The sequence below is a fragment of the Vanellus vanellus genome (genome assembly GCF_965231255.1).
Source record: "Vanellus vanellus genome assembly, chromosome: 14".
Taxonomy (NCBI): domain Eukaryota; kingdom Metazoa; phylum Chordata; class Aves; order Charadriiformes; family Charadriidae; genus Vanellus; species Vanellus vanellus.
Genome location: NC_138919.1, coordinates 13,259,731 through 13,267,958, shown reverse-complemented (window position 1 = coordinate 13,267,958; position 8,228 = coordinate 13,259,731). Strand labels below are relative to the sequence as shown.

The window sequence follows — 8,228 nt, the reverse complement described above, 5'->3', positions numbered from 1 at the left end:
AAAAAGAATTTTCTGCCTCCCTCCCCCAATTTTAAAAGAGTAAACTCTTCTTTGTGTCAGTGTGTTATCTCCAGTTTTCAGCTAAGATAAAAATGGTTGTGCTAGCATTGAAGCTGCTCAGGCTGATCAGGTTGCTTATGGGGTTCATAATGTTTCTGCAGTGTTTCTTGCATATACTCACTGGGGATCTTTGTTTTAAAACTTAAGAACACAGAACCTTGGTTTCACTGGTGTTTAAAAATAACAAAAGAGCAATACTGTTACTAACCACAAATCTTAAAGCACAAAAATATAGATCTAAACTGTTTGTCTTTTAACCAAAAAAAAAAAAAAACCCAACCCAAAACTTCTGTAGAATAGCTTCCCATAGGATTAAAAAACCACAGCAACTTAATAGTAATTCACCCAATTTTTAAGATATTTTGATTTTTCTTTTTTGTTTCTTTTCAAAACACAGGATTACAACACAACTTCAGAGGATGCTGGTGTTGTGTGACTTCCCAAAAAATTTGTATGAAAAGTTTGTTAATTTTTTCCAGTCCATCTCACTTCCATGTCACTGTTTTGGCTTCTCAAACAGGTATGTTCTTTGGGTTTTGTTTACAGAATACATTTTTATATGGTTGCCTGATTTGAAAACAGCTATATAGAATGCTTCTTTCACTGATAGTGTTAGGTGTGAGCATTTTATCAGAAGATTTCAGTATTAGCTGCTTTGTATTTGTCCTGTCCTTACAGGAAAGGTTGTTGTTTTATGCTATGGCTACGTTGTTGTCCATATAGCTTTTCTTTCTTTTTTTTTTTTTTTTTGCTTGCCATTTTTTTTTCCCACTAGAAGTGAGTAAACCTCAAAATGTTTTATTGGTAAATCTTTGCGTTACTTAAGGAAAGTAATTTGTGGTGTACAAACAAAACATGGTTTAAAATGACTTTGTTTTTGTACTTTCAGCTTGAATGTTGTGCCATGGGACCACGTATTACTGACCACGGTTTTAAAAGGCCAGAACATCACTGGTCAAAGAACACAGAAAGGAAGAAAAGTATTTCTGTGGGAAACACTTCCTGTTATAGAGGCTCGAGTGGAGAAATTGATAGACAAAGAGAAGTAAGATCGGTTTGGGTCTTGTTTTGGATTTTTCTTTTTATGTACTTAACTTTTACATTTTGCATGGTATTGACTGCAGTATAGTGTTTTCCTAACATCTGCGGGAGTTTTGCATAATGGAGGAACATACAAAACAAAGACACATTTGAAGCTGTTCATGCCTGTTACTTCTTATCAACAAGGCCAGTAGCTTTTTGAAGTTTTTCAAAGCAGAATCAAGCTCTTTGAACACCTCAGGGCCAGAAGAGAATGTTGAAGTGGATAATTTCTTTGTTTCCGTAACCCCAGTAGGTTTTAGATGTTGATGTTTAAAACAAATCCTGTTCATCAAAGGCTGACTGGGGGGAAGACAGTGTTCTGGTCTCTGGATCTTCAGAAGCCTGTATTCAAAAGAATACAGTCTACTTAAAGACTTAAATTGAAAGGCAACCTCCTCTTTTATTTCGCCAGAGTAGAGAGACAATCTGTGGATAGCTTCTTAAAACTCACTTCCAACTGTGTCTTTCTGCCAGTTGTATTCCTGTCCTATTGTGCAACACCTCTTGTGTGGGAAGATCTACTGGTCTGCTTCATTAATTGTAGTAAATATTTGATTGACCTGTATATAGCTTTGCACTTCTTTCCTCTTCCTACCCACCCTCTCTTTTTCTCTCCAGCTATAAAGAAGTTGTTCGCTACCTGAGAGCTGTGAAATGCAATGATACCAAAGGGTAAATAGCTTTTTTTCTTTGTTTTGTTTATTTTCTTTAGGATTGTGTCCCAGTCTGTGTTTCTTCAATGTGTAATAAACTGGCAGAATGAAAAGCAGTAGGATTTTGGCAGCTGTTTGCTAAGTGAAAGCAGTACTGCACTACAATTAACTTCTGCCTTACAATTAACTTCTTACCACTTGCCAGTGGTCAAGCATAATCAGATCTGTACATACCTACTGTAAAACTTTCATGTTAATGAAAATAAAATATTCATTTCTTCCCTCTTTTCAGGTTAAGAGACCTTAGAGATAAAATCCCATTCTATTTGTGTAAAACTGGAGACTTCCTCGATGCTGCGCATTCGCTGTTGTTTCCCGTCAATAGCCTTGCGTGCTGCACTGCCTGCCGGATAACGCCTTTTCAGTTTGAGGTCTACCTGAAGATGTTCAGAACTGGCAGTGTCCCCGCTGGAAAGGATATTGTAGACCCTGGGCCCTGGATCAGAGTTGGCAAGTGTGATTTCTTGCTTACATATGTTTAGAACCTTAGTTACTTGCAGCTTTTACTTTTTCATTAAGTCTAGTAACGTTCTGAGGGACTTTGAACCATACTATAGACTGTCCAGACTAAAGCATGGTACATAACACTGGGCAGGAAGAAGTCTTTATATTTGAGCATGAACTTGTTTAGTATGCTTCACACAGAGAGCTAGTTTTGTCAGCTGTGAAGCTGTTTTGCTGAAAGCAAACAATTTAAAAAAAAAAAAAAATTCAAAGGTCTCTATTACATCGTGGCATTACCAGTGGCAGTGTGTTACTTAGCATTATGGTATGTCTCAGCCTTGACCTTGAGAATAAAAGCTTCCTCATGGAAAGGGTTTCACAATCTGCATATTATGTTCTGTTATTAGTTTAGCCACTGATAACTGTGGTCATCTGTCTTGGTGCATGCTACTTGTCAAGGTATATTCTGAAATGAAAGATCCTTTTGGACATGTTCAGCTACTAATAGAACTCAGATACAGACAGTGTGTATCACATTGTACTGTGGTGTGATGCACATAATGAAGACTTTGTTCTCTGATGGCTTAGTCTAAATTGTATGCAGTTCTTTGCAGCTTTCCAGAATAGCATTTTACAGTTGATGTTGGTTTTCTATTCAGAACGTACAAAATATAGTAAAATACCTGTAGACACTTGTTTGTTTCTTTTTGTTAAGTTCCTGTAGAAACATTATCTGTAACTTAAGTTAGTATCTTGTTTGTGTTCACACTCTATAGTTAATCGGGGAATATAAAGTATGTTTTGGATTTTTTTCTTCTTGCAGGGTCTCCCCTGAAAAACAGTGTTCTAATTAAGCAGGCGCTCAAACTCCTTTACAGCAATGTGTTACTCTACAGGAATGTGAGTCTGTATTAAAACTGTGTTTCTGTTATGTGTTTTATCCAGTTGCTTCTTTAATGCAAGGATTTACTGTCAGAACCCTTTTCTCTCTGAATAGACCTCTGAATGGATTTGGCATTACAACACTAATGTTCTGCTGTGTTTTAGCCTAAATGCTGGAGTTCCCTCATCATGATCTTGGGTAGTAGCAGTTTGCTGGAAAAAAGCGGGCACCTTCATCCCCTATCCATGAAAGAGCCACCACTTGACTTCCAAAAGGTAACTGAAACAGTACTGTGAAATGGGAGAATCTGTTGTCTTGGTTTTATACAAGACTTCATTTGACGTGGGCATTGGCTCATTCTTCTAAATACTGAGGTTGACTTTACAGTGTCTCACTGAATACTCTTGTGGTGTGTGCCAAATGTAAGACTTTGCAAAATGTTGTGATTTAGGAGTGTTAAATGCAGCAGTAGACAGATGTACTCTGCTCGCAGCTCAATGCCTAAGATTGATTCTATAGCCTTTAATGGTGAGGTGCATCAGATAATGAAATGGTTAGGAAAGCAGTTTAAAAAAAAACATGTTCAGGTAGTCCTGAAGAGTCAGCATCTGGGTATGTTCTTCAAAAGAACAGAAAGAGCTGTCTGCTAAGCATAGTAGGTTGAAATGAAGAGGTTATGTGATACAGCTGGTTAGTTACTTTCCTTGAGTATGGTGTTGAACAGTCATCTGTTTAAAAAAAAAAAAAAGGCTGAAAAAAATAAGTAAAAGCACATTAAGGAACCATCTTGGGCACTGTTTGATGTTTGCAGAGTATCTGGACATCCTTCCCCTTGTGACTCATTACTTCTGTTTCAGGGTGTGCTCGCTGCCAGTGGTGGCCTTTTGGAGGAACTGAAGGCAAAAATTAATGTTTCTTTACCACCTGCTATTTTCTCTCCTCATGTAAGTGTGCAATAAGAAAATTTATTATTTGTTTTATTGCGCTTGAAGATACAGCAGTAGTGAAAACAGTTGGATTATTATGAAAAGCTTTTAAGAGGGGGCTTGAAGATATTTTTTTGGGGGGAGGGGGGAATCAGCATAAGACTGTTCTTAGCACAGTCTAAAGGCTAGAGCAGATATCTGAAGGCAATAAAACTATTGGGTTCTGTTCTGGTCTGACTGTCTTCAACCTAGAACAAGTCTTACTTCACCACTGTCCAAATTTATGCATTTATAAAGTGGGAGGGTTGGTAGTAATCGATTCAGTCTTAACACAAGCTTACCCTGTGAGAAGCTATTTGATTGAAACTGGAGATTATTATTGGGACTTGACAATGTGTTTGTCTCAAAACTCAGAATTTCTAAACTTGTTTTGAAGGATGGTTTCAAGTATAGTGGAACATGTTTAAAGACTGCTTGAAATATATTCTATATTAAATACAGTCAATATATCTCAGGAACTATCTTACTCTTTTTTACTTCTTTCGAGGAAATTGCATTTAGCTTACTCTCCAAATATGTGACTCCTGGGCCAGAATTTTTTTCCCTTAATTCTATTTCTGTTTCTGTAATGGTGTGAGACTTCATGTTTCTGTGAGGACTTTGAGAGCAGCAGGTGAAACATGCTATATAAATAGAAGTACCTGTTCTATTCCCCCTTCTTTTGGTATTCATAAGACTCTTGTGGATGTCATGTCTGATATGCAGCCTGTCTGATTGGAACGGTGGTAACTTAATGCTGGTTTGACTGGATATGAAATACACGTAGTAGGAAAGTGGGGTTTTAAGTTTGTCATCTTGTTGATATCTCTTCCTGTAGTTGCACCATGAGGCTTGTCTTATTCTCGCAGTGCAAGCAGTACAACAGATGCTTTTTTGTGATCTTCCATACTTGACTTCCTTCTTAGAGATAGCCCTGGCTTTTGGGGTGAGTCCTAGATACTGATTTCTGTTCTAAGAGATTAAAGCAAATTATATTTAAAGTCTGTGTAACACCAGCTTAGAGTTTAGACACATTTCACTTGGTTTTGTTCCCCTTTGGCTTTGCTGACCTTTAATTATTCTGTTTTTTAAGAAATGATTGGCAATTAGATTAGGTCATCGATCTCTCTTTTTTTTTTTTTTTTTTTTTTTTTTTTTTCTCCCTCTTCCTAGAATAACTTTTGGGCTCTGAGGCTGTTATTGGACCATCTTTCCTATGAAGAACATGTTCTCCATGGCATTGTCAACCTGATTTTGAGAGATCTAAATCGTCAGAAAGCGACAATGCTAAAACTGTGAGTAAACGCTTGCTACCTGAAGTCTGTCTGTTTATAAAAACAGGAAGAGCCGTCCCACAGCAGTAATGTTTAGCAGAGATGTAATCCTTAGCTCTTTGAAACCAGCCAGGCCAGTGCTGTGGGTAAATCAAGAATGCAAATAAGATGCTAAGAATCAACAGGAAAGTTGTCTCTGCTGAACAGCTGTGTTCTCTTTCCTGGTTTTATATTGCTTAGGTGGCAAAACCTTGGTCCCCAGTATGTGGGTGAATTCCTTTGCCTGTTCCTGACATGCAGACATAAGAAGATGCAGTCCATCGGCCTGTTCACTCTGAATATTATTACAGAGAATCTGCATATGTAAGTGTGAATCTTCGTCACAGCCAAATAGAAAATCATTGTGTTACAACACTGATGGTTGTTTTCTCTGAATTAACAGTCTTAGCTCACGATGCATTATTATTTTTTTGTTATTCTGTTATTAGCAGTGGTAAAGATACTGAAAACGATGTTTTGGGTAGATTTGAAATTGTTCTGTGTTACCTGTTGCAACCCAATGGCCTTCTCACTTCCCAGTGCCCAATGTTATCAAAACGTGTTACCTGCTCTTGGCAGCCCTGACCAGTCATCAAGATTACGTCTGGTACAGTCTAGTTCTGTCACTTAAATATCACAGTCATCAACAACAACCGAAAAACCTTAGTTAGGACTTACAGCAAAGTAGTTACTGGACTTGAAGGATGCATAATAATGCATAAAACTTTATTTAGAGAAAATAGTTGAAAGTAACTCAATATGTGTATTATTGAGTATCTACGAGAATACAGTGGGTGTACAGATGTCAAGGTTTCTTCTAAACTTGTAAGAAATACTTTACGTGGTGGTGAGGGAGTAGATCCCCACCAAAAACTAAAGATTTAGGGAGATGTGTGCACTGTAATGGAAACTGAGGATTATTATATTATTATTATATTATTATATTATATTATCCCCTTCTAAAAAGGAGAGAGCACTTGCTCTGCAGAAGCACAAACCTTCAGTGGCTGGGAAAAACGGAGTTCTGGAAAAATCCGAGTTCTTTATTGAGATTATAAATGATAATAAAACACTGGTGTGGCACTTTTGAAACCACTAGCTGTTTATAAGCGTAATCCTTGCTCTCCTGTGTTATGCGAGAAAGCATTATAGGCTTTAGAGTGATAGACTTTAATGTATTGACATAATAGTTTTAAGATTAATTGACTCTCTGGTTGTATACCAGAAGACAGAGTAATTGTCTGCCCTGGCCCTTTTAATTCACACATAGCTGATGGCAGCAGAGTAATGTTGAGAATTCACCTCTTAGTAACTCTCTTAAGTGGAAATCATGGACATGTAAGTTGACCTTCTTTGTGGAACGTTGCTGTCTGTTTCTTCTCTCCAGCCTTTGCTGCGTGCGATAATATACCTAAATAAAGTACCTCATTTTACTCAGTTGTGTATGAGCTAAGCTGTATTTAACAAACTTGCAATTCCATTAATTGTCTTCCGTTTTGTGAGGCTTTACAGTATGCTCTAGCAGTGATCCAAGAGAATCTGATCAAATCCTGTTTCTTATGGTCTTATCTTTGTCTTAATTATTTTACTGCACATCTGGTGCTGAAATCATCTCCTTTTGGAAGTTCAAGTGAATTGTTGGATTAGCCTTCTTGTAAAGCTTTGAGGAATGCAAAACAGTGGCTGAGAGTAGGTGCAGGTTTGTCTCTATGAGAAAAAGTATTAAGAATTTGTATCTGTTTTTCAGGTGTCCATGGGCAAAGCATCTTTGCAACTTCTTTCACAACGTGGTGGGTATCTCTGTATTTTAGAACTTGACAACAGAGCATATCAATGACAACTATATTACTTACTAATTATATATTTCTATATATAATTTGATGTATCATGTATCAAATATGATAATGACATTGACATGATATTATTATAAAAATTACTAAAGTACACTGATTTTTTTCTCTGCCCAGGGATTAAGGCACCTGCCCCTTGGCACTGCGGCTCATCATGAAGTCTCAAAGTTCATAAACATTTTTGAAAAACTGTAATTTGGCAAAATCTTCAGGAATGTTTTCCACTTTGTCTTAAGCTGAGAAATCTCTATCTGGAGTCCCTTCTGTTCTGCTTTGGTTGTCATCTCCGAAACATTCAGCTAAAAACACTTCAGACAAATCCAAAAATGACATCCTAGGTTAAGATGGTGAAGAGTGACTGGATTTCAGCAGACATGTTTTGGAAATTTCTGTTCTTGCAGGTCCATGTATTAAGCAGTTGTTTAAAGAGGTAGCAGTTTTAAGTTTTTGTTTTTCTTAAAAAAAAAAAAAAAAAAAAAAAAAAAAAGCCAGTCTACGGAGAGATGCTGAATGGAGGGAGGAATAAGGGCAGAGGAACATGGATGAAGTAGAAAGCACCACAAGTCTTTACTTCTGTTGTGTTGCACAGGTATGCTGCGGGTGAGATGTCTGCAGCCAGACAACTGCGGAGAGAGCAAAAGTTTGAAAAAGGAAAACTGCCTCTCCACAGGTGTTCAACAGTGTGTGTTAGAGTGCTGTTTGCACACCCTCTTTTGTTTCGTGTATAATTATAAAAAATAAACCCCTCTTGAGGTTGGAGGATGTTCACTTTCTTACTGGCTTCAAGAAACCGGATTCAGGAAGGCCTAATGTGGTAAATAGCTTGTTTTGTTTGTAAATAAAAGAAATCTAGTTTTCAGGGTCTTCCAATTGTGGAGCTTTGTTTCTGCAATAGGTGACTGTTAGACTGGTGCTGA

The 8,228-nt window shown here is 37.3% G+C and overlaps 2 long non-coding RNA genes across 2 annotated transcripts; both read left to right on the top strand.

Moving 5' to 3' along the window:
• The first annotated feature begins 1,037 nt into the window (after positions 1 to 1,037).
• Positions 1,038 to 2,232, top strand: LOC309677936. The gene is made up of 3 exons (XR_014269721.1): positions 1,038 to 1,105; positions 1,762 to 1,815; positions 2,089 to 2,232. It is a non-coding gene; the product is annotated as an uncharacterized lncRNA (long non-coding RNA).
• Positions 2,233 to 5,377: 3,145 nt separating this feature from the next.
• On the top strand, positions 5,378 to 7,511 carry LOC309677746. The gene is made up of 4 exons (XR_014269709.1): positions 5,378 to 5,443; positions 5,663 to 5,785; positions 7,209 to 7,251; positions 7,429 to 7,511. It is a non-coding gene; the product is annotated as an uncharacterized lncRNA (long non-coding RNA).
• Positions 7,512 to 8,228: the final 717 nt, after the last annotated feature.